A 21,806-nucleotide genomic window follows, 5' to 3' on the forward strand; every position below is an offset into this window, starting at 1 on the left:
CGCTGGCACCTGTTTTTCCACTGTAAAATACAATAGTTTATTTATTTTTATACCATTATTACCCCCGTACCCACCACTCCAGGGGTGCGGGGAAGAGCCCCGGGCTTCAGACTAAGCCTTGGGTATAGGGAGAGAGGGGACCCCTTCTTGAGGGGGTCAACATCTCCCCTGAGATCCCTCATTTGGGCTGACCGGCTTGGGGTGTGAATGCATTGGCTGGGGAGACCCGGTGATGGGTCCCATGGCTGTGGCATTACACCCCATTTGGTTTGGGTCCAGTGCTAGTTTTAAATATACCCCTACACATTTTTCCCCCTGTATTTAAAACTAGGACTGGCCCCTGCAGCCAGGTGCTGGTTCCTAAATTACGGGCGAATCCTACATGTTTTTTCCCCCATAATTTTAGGAACCAGGACTGGCTGAGCAGCCCAAGGCTGGTTATAATTTTGGGGGGGACCCTACGTAATATTTTTTTTAAATTAACCATTAAAATACTGATTCCATGCAAAAACAAACACAAATCACACTGATCTGTGTATGTTTTTGCCAAACTTGCAGCTCAGGAGGTGGTCTATTTGAAACTTTAAATTAGCTGCGAGTTTGCTACAATTACACCCGAAATTGTAATCTCGTTTGTTAGTAAATTCCCGAGTTGTATATTTTTCAGTGAAAGTACTTTCGAGTTTGGCCAATGGTGAGTTTATTCAAGTTTGCAATCTCGCCCAAGTTTTACAGTGAAAAGAGAGAAATATCTTCCAAACTCACCTGACTTTATCTTTAGTAAATTTGCGAGTTGAAAAAATGCCTACACTCGCCCGATTTTGCAATCTAGACCAAACTTGAATCTTAATAAATTTACCCCCTGGTGTCTATCTAGACATTGTCGACCTTTTTACTGTAGATCTTTCAATCCACAACTGTTTTTTTTTGCCAATGGTGACTTGTTTGTACATAAAACATGATATACTGTACTGCATGTGAACGGTCCATCTTAAGTCACTGCAAATTCACACTCTTTTACATTCCAGCCTTTGTCTGTCATTGTAATTAGAGTGGTCTCTGACTTTTCAGACTTATACTAATGCAGACAAAAAAACAATGTGTCAGTGGGAAAGTCACAAAGACAGCGAAAATATCTATATGCATCAGTCCAAAGTGTTTCTCTGTATGAGAGATTTTTAATTGTATCCTTCTCTCCGTGGCCTAGATTCTCCAAGTGTCACTTTTAAAACAGATACATTCATCAAAGAGATACTTTGTGGATTATATCATGAAAGCTTGCAATATGACTTGTGAGATTTCTTTCAGCTAAATGACTGACTATTGAATTATTGTTGTTACCAATAGCCAATTTCTATCTGAAGTGGTTAATAGGCAGTGAAGTGAATACTGGGTACATTGGAGTCTATTCATCAAGTATGTGACAGCATGAAAACTAGGAAAGAAAATTTGCATGTGGCTTTTTTCTATAATCAGTTTCCATGCATATTCTGGTAATGAGGAATGCCACAAGAATTAATAAACCAAAAATATAAGTATATACAATATATCTAAAAAAATAAATCTTGGGTATAACATTGACAAAGTAACACATAAAACATTGATACTTAACAAACCTTTAGATTAACATTATTTGCAACTGAATGTAAGCAGTTGTCTCTGTTATCAGACACTTCAAACTCTTTAAACTCTCTGAATTAACATAAACCCTCTACTTGCTTCTTACTAAACATACACACGGTAGGGGATGTAGTCTGGAAGCCGACGGCCTAAATGCCGCCAGCCGGCTTCCATACTTTCTAATCCCGGTGTGGTACTAATGACAGGCGTCGAAAACTCGACGCCTGTCATTAGCCATACGCTGGAAGACCAACGCCTGGCATACCAAACGAAGGTAAACTAGGCGCCAGGCGTGGACAGCAGTGCGGAGGGGAGGGCTAGGTTTAGGGCTCCCGGGGGGACTTAGGGTTAGGCATCCCCCCGGGAGGGATGGGTTTAGGCTAGGTGAAGGGGGGGTTAGGGTTAGTCACCCCCGGGTGGAATTCAGGGTTAGGCGCCCCCTTGGGGGACTTAGGTTTAGGCTGCAGGGAAGGGGCGGTTTGGTTTGGGCACTTAGAGGGGGGATTACAGTTAGGCACTTGGGGGGGAGGTTAGGGTTAGGCACCCCTAAGGGAGGGTTAGGGGGGGAATTAGGTTAGCGATACTTACCTTAGGGACGATCGTGATCTTCACCCTTGTTGGGCTGCCGCTGTCGGGATTTGAACCAATACCTACTACTCCCACGGTAGGGGATGTAGTTTCAATCCCAGCTGTCATGATGCCAGTGCTCAGAATGCAGGCGCCGGAATCCCAACACCACTCAGAATCCTGGCACAAGTATTCCATCAGCCTGCAACCCAATAGTAAGTAGTGGGGTTAGTGGGAGGGCTAGGGTTAGGGGTTAGGCACTAGTGGGAGGGTTAGGCACTACGGGGGAGCATTAGAGTTAGGCACTAGGGGGAAGGGTTGGGGTTATGCACTACGGGGGAGGGTTAGGGTAAGGCACTACAGGGGAGGGTTAGAGTTAGGCACTAGGGGGGAGGGTTAGGGTTAGGCACTACGGGGGAGGGTTAGGGTTATGCACTATGGGGGAGGGTTAGGGTTAGGCACTAGTGGGGAGGGTTAGGGTAAGGCACTACGGGGGAGGGTTCGGGTTAGGTACTAGTGGGGAGGGTTAGGGTTAGGCACTACAGGGGAGGGTTAGGGTTATGCACTATGGGGGAGGGTTCGGGTTAGGCACTAGTGGGGAGGGTTAGGGTAAGGCACTAGAGGGGAGGGTTAGAGTTAGGCACTAGGGGGAGGGTTAGGGTTTGGCACGAGTGGGGAGGGTTAGGGTTAGGCACTATGGGGGAGGGTTAGGGTTATGCTCTACGGGGGAGGGTTAGGGTTAGGCACTAGTGGGGAGGGTTAGGGTAAGGCACTAGAGGGGAGGGTTAGAGTTAGGCACTACGGGGGAAGGTTAGGGTTATGCACTACGGGGGAGGGTTAGGGTTAGGCACTAGTGGGGAGGGTTAGGGTAAGGCACTAGAGGGGAGGGTTAGAGTTAGGCACTAGGGGGAGGGTTACAGTTAGGCACTATGGGGGAGGGTTAGGGTTAGGCACTAGTGGGGAGGGTTAGGGTAAGGCACTAGAGGGGAGGGTTAGAGTTAGGCACTAGGGGGAGGGTTAGGGTTAGGCACTAGGGGGGAGGGTTACAGTTAGGCACTATGGGGGAGGGTTAGGGTTAGGCACTAGGGGGGAGGGTTAGGGTTATGCACTACAGGGGAGGGTTAGAGTTAGGCACTAGGGGGGGAGGGTTAGGGTTAGGCACTAGGGGGGAGGGTTAGAGTTAGGCACTAGGGGGGAGGGTTAGAGTTAGGCACTAGGGGGGAGGGTTTGAGTTAGGCACTAGGAGGAAGGATTAGAGTTAGGCACTAGTGGGGAAGGTTAGGGTTTGGCACTAGGGGGGAGAGTTAGGGTTAGGCTGCGGGGGGGAGGGTTAGGCTGCAGGGGGGGAGGGTTAGTGTTAGGCTGCAGGGGGTGAGAGTTAGGTATAGGCTGCTGGCAGGCAGGGTTAGGTTTAGGGTAGGGGTAGGGCACTTACTAACAGGTGTCGGTATCCTAACCCTGTAGGGATGCCAGTGCAGAGTTTTGCAGTTAAGAACAAACTACACCAGATTGCTGTATGGCAGCTGAGAATACCACCATGAATGCACACCCTAATATACATAATTATGGAAATTAAAAGTTACCTTGTATTTATGTCATGCCAGTGTTGGAGATATAAAAACATACTAATTGTTAAAGGGTCAGTTCACACATCACAATAGCATTCATGTAACATCCCTTGTAACATCCCTTTCAGGGAATCTTTATGTGTATCAAAGTTTTAAGTCAAAATTGAATATATGTTTATATGCTTTATCCTTTCTCTGCCACCATAATGGAACAATCAATCTGTATATGTGCTGGAGACAACATTGTAAAGAATAGGCTCTTGAAATCAAAGGCCCAGTTGTTTAATATAACTTTGACTTATTTCACCTCGCTGTGCATCACAGTTGATGAATGAAGAATATTTTGTTTTATCGTTAATAAATTGGTGAATGAGGGTTTAGGGAATCTTTTAAATAATGTACACTCCCCAATGGGAGACAGTTTCCTGTCTAACACCAGCAGCATGGAGTGAGAGATACTTCCCAATGTGGCACTATAGTATGAAATGCGGAAGACACCAGTGAGAGATACAGTACAGTAGAGGTTTATTGAATTGGTAGACTGTGAACCAAGTACTTGTCATTAAGGAAGATCCTGCTTCAATTCTCATAATAAACTATCACTGATGGGAAACACTACTGTAATATTGATTCTTATAAGTCGCTATTTAGTGCTGCAAGTCGCTTAAGAAAGAATTGCTTTCCAATCCAATCATGTGGTGCCACAGCACAAAAAATTTATTTATGTAAAATGGATAACTCGATGTAAGATTTAACAATTAGAGTAAAAAGCAATGAAAATAGTCCAGCCGATACATATGCGTGCGCACTGGTCCCAGTATACAGTCATCAATCCAGAAGTCTGCAGTCGCTAGAAGATGTGTGTACACTGAGGTCAGGACACAGCCTATATACTTTACAGGTTTCTGAGTTAACAAAGGGACAAATTGACAGGTTCTCATTAGTTCTTGCTTCTGGTTAATCTGGTCATTGGTCAGTTCATACGGTGTCATCAGGGGTATGGCTCAGTCCTCCAATGGTCACATTGGGTAGCTGCCCGCCGAACAACTGGTTAAAACTGGCTACAACACTGCATACAAGTTATAACATTCTATTCAATAACTCCCTATTACCCATAACTAGCGGATGCATGATGCGACTTCTTTGCCGATAGAAACGGATGTCTGCAAATAAACAGGGATTTAGTATGATACCAAACATGACATGTTCCCTGTATTCTGAACCTAAGATCTCTTTTAAGTACATCTCACATCATAATTATTAGCTAACAAATACCTTTAATAACTCTGGTTATTAACTATAATGTGTGGGAACCATTTTATATGTATGCGTTCGCATATGTGCGTCTGTGTATTGAAATGTGTCTGTATGTATGTGAATACGCATATGAGCGTTTATGTGTACGTATGTGAATATACATACGAACGTCTATGTGTATGTATATATATATATATATAAATATGTGTGTGCGTTATATGCATCAGTGTATGTGTATTGTGGATTTGCGCGCATTGGATTGCACCAACGCAAAGTAGCATCCTAGTAACACGTCATCCGACCATAGACAACTATATTGTCAGATAATAATTGTAAAGCGATCATATCCAATTATTTGACTTTGACAGTAACTACTAAGGACCTGATTGTGAGTTGGAGGCAAGTCCAAAGGTAGCATATCCAGCATTTGTTAGCAAACTGCACATACAGTATACAGCATCATACATACATTGCATAGGTACCTTGATGGAGATTCTGTGCATTGCCGCCTCTATCTGTAAAATGGGCAGGTACCTTCAAACTTACACAAGGGGGTATATTTACTAAAGTGAGAGCTTTTAGAAGTGGAGATGTTGCCCATAGCAACCAATCAGATTCTACTTAACATTTAGCTAACAACTTCTAGAACAGGGATGGGGAACCTCAGGCCCAGGGGACCGTATAAGGCCCGCGGAATCATTTGGTCTGACCTTCTGAGCTTTTCTCTGCTAGCCTTATCTGGCTAACAGGGTGCCTAGAATGGCACCTTGCAGCCAAAATCTATGCAACAGTGCCACCTGGAGAGTCCTTAGGATGCTTCAGATGGTCAAACCGCTTCCCTTACAGCTCCCCGTAGCATCCCCAGGATGCTCCGTGCATTGCTGTAATCACCACCGATTGTGGCCGCACCCTGTGTGACATCACACAGAGGGGGCGTGGTCTGCACCTGGCCCGCGAATGATGTTATATATATCAAAATGCCCCTCGGCAGAAAAAAGGTTTCCCACCATTGATCTGGAAGATATAGCTAGAATCTGATTGGTTGCTATGGGCAACATCTCCAATTCTAAAAACTCACTTTAGTAAATTTACCCCTAGAAATACATTTTGTGGTAGTGTTGTGCGTGTGTAGCCAGACATCCGTACTATTCTGCAGCATGCACATGACAAAAGGGCGCCAGTTTCTGACAGATCTTCTGCGCCCAGCAAGGGGCTGTTGTAAGTGCTGATACTAATGATGACGGCTGCAGAACGCAAAACGCTGGATGGCACATCAATACTCATGAAGCCGTACAGATACTCGCATTAGCACAAGATTGTCCGCACTTGTGGCCACTTTGTGTCTGCACACTCAGAATCAGGCCCTGGATATACGATATACATTCTGATACTCACCAACACATCCCCATCATTCACCTCTGATTTTGTCTAGAGATATTCTCTCTCATACTATTTTCATTCACCCTCTAACCTGATCATCACCTCTAGCTCCAGAAACAGAACATCGATGCTGCTCAATTTTGATCGATCAAAATCAATTAAAATTAACCATTAGTAAATATACCCCCAAGACTTTTCCCATGCGGCTCCCATTTGACGGCACTCCCTGCACCGCCTGACCAGAGTCCTAACATATAGCATACACATTTGTATTTGCTCTCTTAAAACCCACCTCTTCACTATAACCTATCCTTCCCTCACCGGATACGAGGCCCTATCTTCATACCGTACCTCTATCTCCTATGGTCTCACATTACCCACTCCGTCTAATGCTTCATTATGGCAGCTATGAGTTGTTATGCATCATTTCTATGTTCTATTCTTTGCTATCTGATAATGCAGAGTATTGTGGTGCCTTGCCAAGAAACAATGTTGATTATAAGAGCGGCATATCCATCTATGGAATTAAGTTTGGCCAAAAATCACCGGGATAAATAAAGGTTTTATTGATTGTCTTTTTTTTTTCCTTACAGTAAATTCTCACGGTCTAAAACAATGCTCCTTATTGATGTATTTTACAAGGTGAAACTTGTGGATGCAGTACTGGTGATCTGTATATAAAATTCCACATGCGTCATCATCGGGTCTTGTAGACTAATCGCCTCCATTGTACCTGCAGGATTACAGCAAAGGCAGAGAAGCGAGATTAGTGAAACAGAGGGCAACAACAATGTCCATCTTCACTCAGAGACGCTAAAACCCAAACAAGAAATATTTTCCTGGTCAACAATCTGACAGTATCCTGCAGCTCATATTTCACCTGTGTCTTCTGTCCAAATATCTGCTGGCATGTTTTACCCTTGTAAAGCCACCCCATTCATCCCGTGTGATGCTATTAGCACCATTATGAAACTTTGGGTTGAACTGGAGCGATGAGTGAATTCTAGGCTGCCTCGACCTTCTTCAGTGTCACAGTTGGTCACTGTACTTAAGGCAGAATGGTAAAGCATACCGCATGCTATTGTCCAGGAATTTGTGGACAGTTTTCCAAGAAGGGTGTCTGCAGCAATCACTGCACGTGGTGGTCCTACAAAACACTGAAAATCTAAAATCTTTTTGATCTATTTGCTGTCTGTGTCCAATCACTTTTATCTACATAGTGTAGTGTATGGTTCTGCACATGTGTCATTGTGCATAGTAGAAAAATAAAAGACCTGTTAATTCATTGGAAAGGGTGTTCTGAGGGATTGGCATACAGTAAAACAGTAATGGTACAATATTATGACAATCATTTACAGTTGGTAAGTGAATGGTGATAAGTAGGTGGAAACAGTGGTTCATGTTACATGAGATGGGTGGCTGCACTGAAATAAGTGTGAATGGCTAATGGATGTTGTGGCTGCTTGAAGTCAAAGTTATTCAATATATCAGCTGGAATACAGTAAAAAAAATATAGAAATGTAAAATCACACAGACCCCTTTTACCACTCTTGTTTATTAAAACTACATTTAAATAACTTACTTTATCCTCCCTTATGCTCTGTGCATCAGTCCCACTATAAATACTTTTGTACCTGCAGATTCAACATCTTGGCCTACAGTTCCATGCTAGGTGAGTGTAATCACAATAAAGCTTATACACTCTGCTTTTGTGGTTTTTCACTTTAGTAAGTTATTCTTCCTCAGCTCATTCTGCTGAGCTCATTCACTTGCTGCTTTGTTCTGTCAATTTTGTAGATTCAGATAATGTGGAACCTAGTACTAGTAATCAGGACCAGTGCCCCCCACAGATGTGGTACCCACTTGCTTTGTGGCTCCCTCTACTCATATACATCTCCTTTCTATCAGCAACTGGAGCTGTGTGTGTGGGGGCATTCAAATGGCTGGTCATGTGACTATGTATTTCACTCGTCGAGTATCACTGGTGCTTTCTAACCTTTTGCTCTCTTGGAAACAGTCTACATTTGCCTATTGATTAGAGATGTGCACAGACCCCCCCCCCCCCCCCACACACACTTTTTTTGGGTTTTGATTCTAAATTATTGTCATGTTTTGATTTCAGCAAAACCACCAGTTTTGGATTTCTTTAAAAATTTATAAAAACAGCTAAATTCATGTAGCTCTGACTTGTTTTTGTTCCTATAGTATTATTAACAACAATAACATTCATTTCCAGTCAATTTTGTCCACCTCACAGCACCTGAAATCAGGAGGGAGGGACTTAACCGTGATCCAAATTATGAGAGATCCAGTTTTTAGATCCGAGTCCCGAACTTGGTGAGAAGACCCAAGTCAGGACTCAGCTCTAATCAGAACCCAAAGTGATCAAAGCTGGGACTGAGTTAGACACGGAACCCTCAAGTTCAGGGTGTATTCGGTTTTCAGCAAAACCGAACTGCTCATTTCTACTATTGATAGCATTGGTCCTGTTTACAATATCTTTGCAGAACATCGTGGAAACTGGGATGTAGTCGGCATCCCTGCATGTGTGGGATGCCGACGGTCTAAATACCTGCGTCGAAATCCCAACAGGTCGAGATCCCGGCACCAGAATCCCAACCATCGGCATCCCGAAGGTAAGTATCGGGGGAGGTTAGCGTTAGGTAGTGGGGTTAGGGTTAGGCTTTAGTGGGAGGGTTAGGGTTAGGCACCGGGGAAGGAGTGTTAGGATTAGGGTGCGGGGATGGGGAGGTTAGGTTTAGGCACTAGGGGGGAGGTTAGGTTTAGGCACCGGGGAGGGGGTATTAGGTCTAGGGTGCAGGGAGGGGGAGGTTAGGTTTAGGCACTAAGGAGGGGTGGTTAGGTTTAGGCACTGGGAAGGGAGGATTAGGGTTAGGGTAGGGAAAATACTTACCAGCCGTTCTTATGGGTGTCGGGATTCTGGCTGTAGGGATGCCACTATCGGTATTCTGAACAGCAGCATCCCGACAGCCGGGATTTCATACCCAACCCGTGGAAATTATGCTTAGGCCATGTACTGCATAAACTGTATATAAAAGACATTTATTGTGCCACCCTGGTGCTTGTCCTTGTCCCCGAAGCTTCACCAGTCTTTTCAGTTCTAAACAAACAAACTCACCATTTTCTGTGGTCCTTACTGTATTATTCTTAATGAATGTTATACCATATTAGCTGCTTATGCTGCATATTCTGTATAAGAAAAAAAATGCATTGTGTCTAAGGGACATATTTAATTAGTAATTTTGCAGGAAATCAGCCTCAAGGTGCCCACACACATAGCGATATTTTACACGATTTGGCCGATTCCGGCACATTGGAATGACAGATCGTGTAAAATATGGCCAAATCGTGAGAAAATTGTGAGTCCCCACTCACGATCATGATGCGATGCGCATCCTCGCTGGTCGCACATCGCATCTTCAGTTCTGCCGTGCAGTAGGGCAGATCTGACAATCTAGGACGTGATGCACTGTAAAAAGTCTGGATGCAGGAGAGATTGTTTGAAGATTGGACACCAAATCGTGTGCAAATCATGTGGAGATCGTGTGCTGAGCTGCCGGGGAGAGTTTCAAGGCAAATCGTACACATTGGCTGATCGTGGGCAGATCAGTATGTGTGTGGGCACCTTCAAACTGCTGTTATCAGAGCATACCCGCAAAATGGGAGCTTCCTCAGTATGCATGTAGGGTGTACCACAGCAGATATCAGGGATACACTATCTGCTGAGGTTTGCCCATTTCCAATAGCATCCGTACAGGTTTTTTTTTGGAGCAGCTGTATGGTGAGATTTATTAAGCATTCCGGAGCTTGGCCCCAGTAGCTAACCCCATCTATGGGCTCCTCTAACACATTTTTATGGGGGCGGTATGGTAAATCTTTTGGATTTGTTCTCTGTCGGCCCCTACTGATATTATCATATCCACAACCACATTATGATAGCTTTTGACATGAGGGGGAGTGAAGACAGAAAAATAGGCGACCCTGGCCCATCCAGATTATGATATTAATGAAGGTGCATCCTCAGTATAATATATAGGGGCCAGTGATACAAATGTCCTCTTATCACTCCTCATACTTGGTGACATCAAGTTTTGACCTATACTTACTGTACATTTTGGGATACATTTTGTATCTTGCATTTGCACTTTGGCAAGTTAATTGTGTCAGGAAAGTCTACATCACTGAGTAAAATTGTATGCACTAAATTAGGAATAAAAAAATGTATATACATAAATCATACTGTACAATTCAAGAGTCTACAACTTAAAAAGCCACATGCTTCAACTTCTTTCCTATTGCCAACAGGCACAGAATATGTTATCAAGTGCCGCTCTAAAATCAGGATTAATCTGATAAAGTGAAGAATATATAGCAAATTAAATTTACGTTAGTCTTAAAAGGCAGATTAAAAAATATATATCTCAAATAACTACTTCATATTTCACTAGGATTAGCCCATTGCAACAAAGTCACAGAGACTCCAATTTGAAAAGTTCATAACAGCAGATCCTTCAAGCTTAACGTGTCTCAGCCTAATACATTTTTTATCATTTCCTTACACATCTCTCAATTGCTCAGTCTGATCTGTGCAGCTGAAATGTTACTCTGTGCAGGGAATAAACCTGTAAAGTTATTGCATGCTGTTTTATTGCCATCATCTTCTCTATGTAGCACTTATGTAGTGTTACTTATTTCAGCCATAGCCATACATTATTTATCTGTTGTCTTTTATCATATTAAAGACAAATATACTGCAGTAATCATATGCTCTCTCTCAGACATGTGTATATTTACTTTATTGCAATCATATATAGATCCAAGGGTAAATTTACTAAAATGGGAGTTCTATTAAGAAGTGATGTTGCCCATAGCGACCAATCAGATCCCAGGTATTATCTTCTAGTAGGTGCTAGATAAAAGAGAAGTAGAATCTGATTGGTTGCTATGGGCAACATCAATTCTTAATAGAACTCCCATCTTAGTAAATTTACCCTCCAGATTTAATTTAAACATAAGTATCAAAACAAGGAACAGCGCTCATATGAAAAACAGCATTAATCGCTATATGCGTGTGGCCCAAAAAAAACCATAGTGACACAAATGAAATATGATCTTGATGAAACTTGTTGATGAGTGATTTTTCTAAAAGAATTGTTCCGAATTGCTCATTAGCAAAAGATTTTGGGGCTACATTCCAATGGGTATGAGGATTGTGGATTACATCCTTTCATTATCTGCCCGTATTTGAGTGGGCGGTACTACCAGAATTTTAGACAATGGCCACAGCCCCTCTTAAAAAATACAAAAAAATAGTATGTGTGCTGTACGGGGGCACCGGTGGCAGCTGCTGCACCCACATGATGGTATTGAGGAGGGCATGTGAGGGCAGGGGGGGGTGTGCACTCAAGAGGAAGTCTCTGCCCATAGGTGACAGTTGCTGTGGGCAGGGCTATATGATCTGCAGGAGGCACTCTGCCTCCTGCAGATCACATAGCCCCAACCACAGCAACCAGCACCTATGGAGAGAGACTTTCTCCTTAGTGCACATGCCCCATGCTCTAATGCTCCACCAACTGCACAACTGGCCAGGGCCCAGCCATGTTACAGCTTTCACACCACACCTTGCACTTTGATTATTTCCAGCGTCCCTGTCATTTACCGCCATACCCCCCGATCATACATCGGGGAGAAGCGGTATCAGCACACATAATGTGTGCTGATACCGCTCCTGAGCTTCATACATCTCCCCCATTGTATGGTTTGAGGCTCCTGTCACATGCAGAAACAATGTGGTGTCATAGGAAGCTCTGTATGGAAGTTTCTAGTTGGCAGCATACAACATTTTTTCAAAACAAGCTTTACATAATGTTTAGTACATTTCCGATATATATTTGGCATGCTGAGATGTAATGTATCTCACCTGTGTTTTATAATATATATTTTCTCTTGGGATGTAATAATGTCTTTCCCTTGTGCAGGCTTCCTGCATTATCTCTTACACATTCATAGATAAGCATTTATTTTGGGTTACTTAAAAATATAGTGCATTGCATTTATTATACATGAGCAAAATTGATATAAAATATATCAATGGTGAAAATGTGTCCCCTGAATAAGTATAGTTAAATATTTCATATAATCAGAGTCCAGTTGTATATTCCAAATATAGACTTGGCTGCCTGTACTCATCCACCACCGAAACCAAAGCAGAACAATCTATCAAACACAAGACAAGATACAGTACCATACATATATTATCATAAAACGCCTACTTCAATATGTGTCAATTGCACATACTTGGATTCTTTATCAATATACCCAATGCACAAGAACCTTTTGTTGCATTTATAAAACCCTCTGATTACCTTGTTATGTACTGTAGATTGGGAGTTAGGGCCTGATTCAGAGCCGCTCGTAAGCGGCCGCTTGTTCGCTCTGAGCGATGTTCGCACATCTGAGCATGCGTATGAGTCGTAATGCGCATGCGCCAACCAGTCAGTGCGGTCGGAAATCGACCACTCGCAAAATAGCGAATGCCTGCTAATTTGAGTGACAGGATGAGGCGTATTTGGGTGGTAACAGGGGAAGGTGCTTGAAAACGGGGAGTGGTGATCGAACGCAGGCGTGCCAAATGGTCAAAATGGGCGTTTTAAGGGTGTGCATAATTAACAAAGCAGCATCATCGGCCACGTCACTTGGTTGTCTCTTAGCCTGAACTGTTCGCATGATTGCTGTAGGAAAATCCTACCACAAGCACTGAGAGCAGTACAGACGCCTTTCGATGTACTCGATTAATCTAATAAATAGTGGAGATGACGTAGGATGTGAGCGGCCAGGGGGCGTCTTTACAAAATAGCGAGCGCGTGTTTCGTTCGCTCGCTCCGACATAGAAGCGTCAACAGACCGCAAAGAGCGAGCGCTCAATTTAAATAACCGGCCCCTTTTTCTGAATGAGCGAGCGCAAATAGCGTCTGGCTCTGAATCAGGCCCTAAGTCTCCAAGATTACATCTGTTATGTTACTAATAAACTCCAGTCATGCTGTAAAGAGATAATATTTCAGCTTAATAAGCTTAATTAGTGACAAATTAAAAAAAGTGATTCAAAATGATTCTCATATTTTAATACTGTTTATTATACTGTATTGTTAACATTAAATTACCTATGTTCAAACTACACCTGAAAAATTGTTGTACAACTTCAGCAACTTTTTCAGAGAACTACCATATATAGCTACAAAGAGATTTCCTAACAACATTGTAACAGTAAGAATCAGAATTGAAAACAATGTTGCTATATGGAGATTACATTTAACACTGTAACCATACAGGGACCACAGAAATAAGACCTTCACAAGAAAAAAACAAATGCAGGATCCCACTGCAAATATTCTAAACAAGTGATAAAACTCATTGCATATGATGATGGATCTCCAGCCAATCAGCTCCCAACTGTCATCTGTTTGAAAAATGACAGTTTGGAACTTATTGGCTGGAGCACCATTTATCATACGCAACCAGTTACATTGTGAATGATAAAACTAATTGATAAATGAGGCCCTAAATCTGATAACATTGTTAATTGTATAACTAAGTGTTTAACAATACTAAAATAATTCATATAAAAATTAACGTTATACCCATACACATACGACAATGTGAATTCGGTACAAATAATAAGAATAATCTCATCGTGTCACGGTGAACTTTTTTGTTTAATTCTATTTTATATTCACAAATTTCTAACATATTCACTTTCTATATTTTTTAATACTTCACTGACATGTTTTGTAGACTATCCACATATTTAAAAAAATATACATTAAAAGTAAAATTTTACAACATAGAGTATTTAGATATCCTCTTTCTCAAATGTAAAATGGTATGAATAAATAATCAAAAAGTATTATAAATTCAGCAAAAGTTTCTGTGCATTGTGATGCCTCTCTTTTTTTCTTCTTTTTCAAATTGTTTAAAATGGGGTCATCACTAACACTCCTGTGTATAAAATAGATCCTAATCCTCTAATACCGAACAAGGAAATAAATACTGTAAAATAAATTATAAGAAACTTGTTTACCACCTATAAGAGGAAATATGTAACTCACACAAGTGGTATTTTGGTGCTGGAACATAACTTCCTTTTAGATATCAATATACTCATTAATAATTTGCAGATCTCCGCTTCCCAGCTAGAATGTGAAACCAGAACCATGGGGGCTGACATAGTATAAAACTGCTGGATTTTATTAAACAACATTTAAAAGTTCCATGAAAATGACCACTCACAATTAAAACATGCAAATAGGCTTATCTGAAATTTGAACTGGGATTCACTACATCTCTAGCCTGGCAAACCGATCTAAGGTCCAGGCCAGCACAAACGCCATCCAAAGTGTTTTATCACTGAGACCCCTGACAAAGTCCCAGTGATGAAACACATAGGGTGGTCTCCTGTGTTAGTGCTGTTCTGTACCTTGGAGCGCTTTGGCAGAAACGTAGAGGACCCTGGTTTGGATTTCAGATAAGACTATTTACATTGTTCTAATAAGTGCCCATTTTTATGAGGTTGATTTTCTTGGAGAAATAAAAAAGGCTTGTCATTGTCATTTGATCTGCAATAGGTTACTGATGCAACAGGTAGCATAGTTTGTTGGAAAATATGGTGGTGGCCTCTAGATTGAGTAAGTTCTGGTCTGATTCACAATATGGTGCTATTAGAATGGCATTTGGTATTGGTATCTGTGAAATTGTGGTGTACAGAATTGAGGAAAAAGTAGCTGTTATTCAAGTCAGACAATCAGATAGTAGTGGGTGCTTTTAAACACTTAGGGGCATATTGAATTGGGCGCGAGGTTTAGCGTCCAATTTTGGAATACCATGGTATGCACACTCCCAATCACAAAAGTGGTCGCAGGGTTTTCAACTCTGAAAACCCCGCCGCACGAGAAAAAAATAAAATAAAAAATCTTCCCTTACCTGGCCGGGGGTCTCCGGTGGTCTCTGCGGCTCCCGGTGGCCTCCTCTCCATCTTCTCACTGGAGAGGGGGCTGCTGGGAGCCCTGGGGGCTGCTGGTAGGCTCCAGGGGCTGGTGGGGGAGGCAAGGGCTGCTGGAAGATGTAGTTCTCCCAGCACCCATTCCGGGGGGGAGCACACAGACACTGGGGGGGCCACACACACTGGGGGTTACACACACTCACTCATACACACTTACGAACACTCACACACACTGACATACTCACCCTGCAGCAAAGGACCCAGCTTCCGACGCTGGATGAAGAAGAAGATGTAGAAGACAGCGCTGCAGAAGGTGAGTAATTATGGACTAATTAAGCTAATTGGATACTTCCAATTACTTAATTAGTCCTCAGGTGGGGTGCTGCCGGGGTCCCAGAGCAAGTCCCAGTGATTTTCCTCAAAAGTAAAAATTTTGGGAAAAATCACACTTGCTCTGGAGGTGTGTGAAAAAAAAGCTCCCGGGGCACAAAAAAGAGAAAAACACGCACCTAATTAACTAGCAAAAACCCCACACCTGCAGGTAAAACCTCTCAGGTCTGGGATTTTGCTATACATGCACCCAATTGAATATGCCCCTTAGGGAGGGATGTATCAAATCTTCTAAAAAAAAAACAATTGGAGGTGTTGCCTAAAGCAACCAATCAGATTACAGCTATGATTTATTTAGTACATTCTATAAAATCTGATTGGTTGCCGTGGGCCACACCTCTATTTGTAACTAGGGTAGTGCGACCTGTGCCATGGCACAGGGCACCACAGGTCAGGGGGCGCTGTTTGGGCCTGTCAATTTTCCTGTTTATTATCATTCTAACTTGTAGCTTCCTCTTATTTGATCCCCAGCTTCTCCTAGCCTCCCTTATCTCTTCCCATGAAGCCATGGCCCTTTTCCAGGTGCAGTATCTTATGTCTCTATTTAAAAAATGGGGGGGGCACCAATGCTCTCTCTGGCACAGGCCAAAAAGTCTAGTTATGGCTCTGCATAGGTGACTTACAGTATGCGCAAAAGAAGGCTGAGAGTTACAGCTCTCCCAGCAGCCATCCCCATAGTTTTCTATGGGGATGGCTATTTAACATGCTCAGAAAAGCTTAGCTTTTTTAAAACTTGCCTGCTATTCCCTATGAAGGAAGCTCGAACAGAGCGGGATCTTGCAATCCCTCTCTGGCGGGTTCAGGTGATCATAATAGCCATCGCAAATTCTACGCTCTGCATATTAGAGTCTGCTATTATTTTATTATTTAATGATCACCATAGCAGGCTTTTTGGAGCACTTGTCATGGTCACTTCACTTTATTTATTCATATTAACATGATACACAGTAATAAGGATTGTTCATGTTCCAGGGTATATCAACATTTTTAATAAATATGCCCCATAGTGCTAATTGTAAAGCTGTGAAGATGAGCAGATTCAGTACAACACACAGGTATTAACAGTCTGACATAAAATGTCAGATTAGTCACATTGATTCTAAAACAGAAACCTATAGAAACCAACAATTTAGAAAAACAGTTCTACTATGAACAGAGGGCCTGATTTATTAAGGATTGCAACTGTAACAGCGCACGCAGTTGGCCGATTGTTGTGTACTGTGCATGCGTATGCATCGCAGTGTGCGTGTGCAAAGGCTACACTGCGATCACACTGCGATTATGCAGAGCACGGTAAGCCATCGCAGAGTGAGTAACAGGTAGTCAGCGTTTGGGGGTGGTGACAAGGGTGTAGTTGGAGAAACGCAGGTGTGCCTGTCCGTTTGAATGCCATTACATGGGCATGCATAAATTAGCCATTGCCACGGCATATGTAGCTTAAGTACTTACTGTTTGCAATGAGGTTAGCAATTTCTAAGTAAGGTCAGGGCTGCTGTCATTGTGCATGAGAGGCCGATGGTGCTCGATGTTACCGATGTATACGCAGGACTGCAAGGTATTACGGATGTGAGATAGCGGTAGTGAGAGGCAGTGGGCGTCTCTATGCTGGCATTGCGATAGCAGCAGATCTGCGTGTGATTACGGAGCTGCGATCCCAATAGTGATCCTTAATGAATCAATTGTTATAATTACCCAGCATCAATGAAATGTATTTCAAAGAGACAGCTGCGGTGATGTCTTCCAATTTGATCATTATCAGGAGAAAACGACACGATCATAAAATTCTGAAGAAACTCATAAGAAATTATTGTAAAAACAGAAAAAGTAGCAACTCCATACTGGTGATAGAAACCATATGAACAGCTAACATAATGATAAACTGAGAACCATTACTAGATACTTGCTCCCATTAGATAAAGTACATTTTTGTAAAACAATTGGCATGTACTGTACTAGAACATGACCCAGTTGCTTCAAACATCAGAGATCAGTTAAATCACATTGTCTACAAGACTAAAACAAATAACAACCTAATATAGTTGGAAAAAAATAATAATTTAAAAGGTGTGTTTAAATGTGGACACTATAATATATGCAGATATGTTAATAAAAGTGTCCGCTTTGCTAATTCCAAGAGGATCCATGAATTTGAAATAACATCCTTATTAATCATTGCACTATTGGAGTAATTTACCGGTTGGGATGTCCCTGAGGTCTGTTTTATGTTGGTAAAACTCTCGGGGAACTGGGGAAGCGCACTTCTAAATATATCTCAGATCTAATTAAAAAAAGCAAAGGAGAGAATTGTAGCACAACATTTTTTCAAGTATAATGGAGGATCCCCAAAGGGTCTTAAGCTCAAAGAAATGCAAAAAGTGAAGGTACCTAATAGGAAAGGCAGTCATGGCAAGCGTTTGCTACAAGAGAAAAGAATGGATATATTTGCAAAACATGGTAGAACTACAGTGCACAACATAAATGAAAAGATCAAATGTGACATGTTTTTTTCCACTGGTTGTTTTGGACAGTATGTGTTCAGCATACCAGTCAAATGACATATTATATTTGTTTATAAAGTATGTACTTGTTTTGCATTATTGTTTTGCATTATTAGTTTAATTATTAATGCTGTTTTGGAAGGGGTTAAATCGCTCACAGTGTAGACTAAGTTGTGTTTATGAAGCTAGATATTTATTTTAGTGTTGCTCTGATAGCATGGTTTCATTCAATTTCAATGTAACAACTTTGCAAGACATAAACCACAAAGCATCATAGGTTTGTTAACAGTGCATGTTAACTTGTAAACAGTGCTGGTGCTATCACAAGCAAATCTCATTTTGATTAATAATGAGTATTTAATACTCCACAATTCAATGTAATTGGTGCATATCACAGTGCATATATAATGACTAGATAAATGCAGAGTGGAAAGTCCCACATTGAGACTCATCCTGGACAGATCTTGTGACTGAAACATCACGTCCTTCATATCCTCTGGAGTCAAATGAAGGACAAGTAATGGACGAGTGTGTCCATAACAGGATTGGTCATCAATACATCCTAGGCCAAAACTACACTTAATTCACATACCTAGTTTGAATGACTTGGACCTTGCCTTCATTGCTGCCTACCCCGACCTTTTGACTGAAATTGAACTACTCTTTGTCACAAACATTTACCAGGAACTTCAAAAAACTAGTATCTATTGCCTATGGAAGCTGCCTGGAACCATTTGGATGTACTTCCAGTCATCAGTAATAGTAGTAGTTTAAGAAACAGTTGTCCATTACATCTGGCTGATAACAAATCAAACCAACAGAATTAAGGAAATAATTAGTGAAATTACAAGCAAGTGGTTCGGACAAGTGACAAAACAGGGATAAACATGGTTCAGTAGAATGCCAGCAAAAATGAAATGATAATGTTTATAGCACTAATGCAAAAACACACTCATGGCAGCATGGTACAGTATATACAAGCAATGACCTATATAAAAAAAACAGGTTTGTACATGTACAGTAGGTACTGACTGAAATCCAAGATGACAATTGAAGGGAAGATATAATGCCAGTAACCATAGTTCTTAGAACAGAATTGCACAATAAAGATGGCAACAGAACAAAAAAATAGATACAGTACAGTATGTAGAATTTTATGTATTTAGTAAAATTGTGCTGTGAATTTATATTTATTCTGTGCCAGTTTTAATGTATTCTGGAGCTCCTATCATTTTGTTGATATGGATGCATATACTGTAATTGTCTAGTGCTTTTAAAAACATATCTGTTAATTCTCAACCTTTTTAAACATATAAGCATCATAACCGCTGGATACATTTTTAAATGGAACCAAATTTATCTTCAAAACTTTTATTTGATTGTTTTGACAACACTTTAACACGTTGCCTAGTCATTATTTTGAATTCTCTAATTTTTTTTCACATTAAGTGTGCTAACTCACTGCCTCCTCGTGAGGCTTATACAATAATTGTCCCATTGATCTCCTTCCCTCATATGTAAACAAAAAAGTAGATACTGTACGGGATTTATAAGACCTTCTATCTCTCCAGCTAGAGCAGGCTATATTTTTAGAAGTAAGATGACGATTCTAGACTCTGCATCAACTGAAGACTTGCTAGTTAAATTAAAACAGCAAATGGTCTTACGAGTTTACAAAAATATTTCATGAACTCACTTTCGGTAAATTCTTGGTGGTTTACTTAAATAATATTCTGTTTTTCTTTTCAATAATAACAAAAACTATTGCTATTTAGACTTATAGAAATGAAGACAAATTTCTTTATATGCAAAATAAAATAGTGTGTTTTTGAAGAAGAGATCTGAGAAAGTGTTTTCTTTGAACCTTTTTAAAGTGCAAGTTAAACTTAGACTGGACCCAACTAGGTAATCTTAGGTCTGTACAAAACTTTCCAAGCTTTCCAAACTATTAACGATAATGGGCAAAATAATATTCTACCATTGTTGCTATGTTATGGTACTGGCTAAAAAGAGAGGGAATTTACTTGGCCACTTGAAGCAACCCAGGTCTTTTGAAAGCTGAAAAAAGCCTAAGGGGACTATTTACTAATCGTTCGATGGAGATAAATTAATGGAGATAAACTGCCATGTCACAGGTTGAGTTTGAAATATGACAGTTAGGAGCTGGTTGGTCAGTACTTTACCTCCATTTACTTTATCTCCATCCAAAGCTTAGCAAATAGACCATTTAAAATCAGTGTTCGCTCTCTCATTCATCCAGATCCCAAATGACCAATTTTGGTTGCAGTTGATGTTTCTGAGATAAAGGTAGGGTCTGCCTTCTCTCAATGTTCTCCTGTGTGCAACAAACCTAACTCTGTGCTTTATTTTGCCAACAAGTTCCCATAGAAATCATATATGACATTAGAAAGTGGTACATCAAGCTTCTGAAGAATGGATGCATAGATTACAGAACATGGGGCTGTTTATTCCACTACAGTTTGCGTGGCACTCAAAAAACCCTAAAGCCTAATGCATAAAACCTTCTAAAGAATGGAGAAGTGGGCAAGTGGAGAAGTTGCCATAGCAACTAAGCAGCTTACAGTTAAGGTTCCCATCCACTAGAAGACATGACAACGACTGCACGATTACGACATTGTAATCGTGCAGTCGTTTGTCAGTCTGTGCTGAGGCTACACTGAAGGAGCAGTCGTTCAGTGCAGGCTCATCAATCATCTGCAAACATGCTGAACTTGACGTTCTCATCAGGTTGTCCAGTATGTTTGCTCGATGATAGATGTCTAAACGACCAGCGGGATCGCGCATCTTTTAGACATGTTTGCAAATGATTTGCGAACGATTGAACGATAACGTTCTCGTTCAATCGCTCAAATAAATCATCTAGTGGGTGGGCACCTTTAGCATTTATCAAGTACATTCTATGAAATAATAGGTAGAAGCTTATTGACTTTATGGACAGCTTCTCCACTCTTTAATAGGTTTAATAAATTTCCCCTTAGCATTCATTGAGAAAAAACAATACGCTTAGTCATTGCCAGGTCAGTTTATCCCCTATCTAAATCCAATTTAATTTTGCTATCACCTACCAACCAGATTCAATACATTCCAAAAAGGACAATTTATCTCAAAGTTTTTTCAGGGACATTTTAATTATTCAGAACCTATATTAATAATCTCTAACACTCACACTTTGGCCATACCATGTCAAACCCTCCCTAGGGGGGATGCAAACGGGAAGCCGGCTGACGTAAGCCCGACAGCCGGCTTCCCGACTGCTTTATCCAAGCGAGGGTTAAATGCCAGGCATCTAAATCTAGACGCCTGCCATTTTTCTGATGCCGGGTGCCGCGAGCGGACAGCCATGGGGGGGAGGGTTAGGTTTAGGGCTCCCGAGGGGACTTAGGGTTGAGGCACCCCCCGGGACGGTTAGGGTTAGGCTAGGGGGAGGGTGGGTTAGGGTTAGGCACCCCCGGGGGGAGGTTATGGTTAGGCACCCCCCCGGGGGACTTA

This window comes from Taudactylus pleione, unplaced genomic scaffold (assembly GCF_031769625.1).
Source record: "Taudactylus pleione unplaced genomic scaffold, aTauple2 ptg000316l, whole genome shotgun sequence".
In the NCBI taxonomy this organism is placed as follows: Eukaryota; Metazoa; Chordata; class Amphibia; order Anura; family Myobatrachidae; genus Taudactylus; species Taudactylus pleione.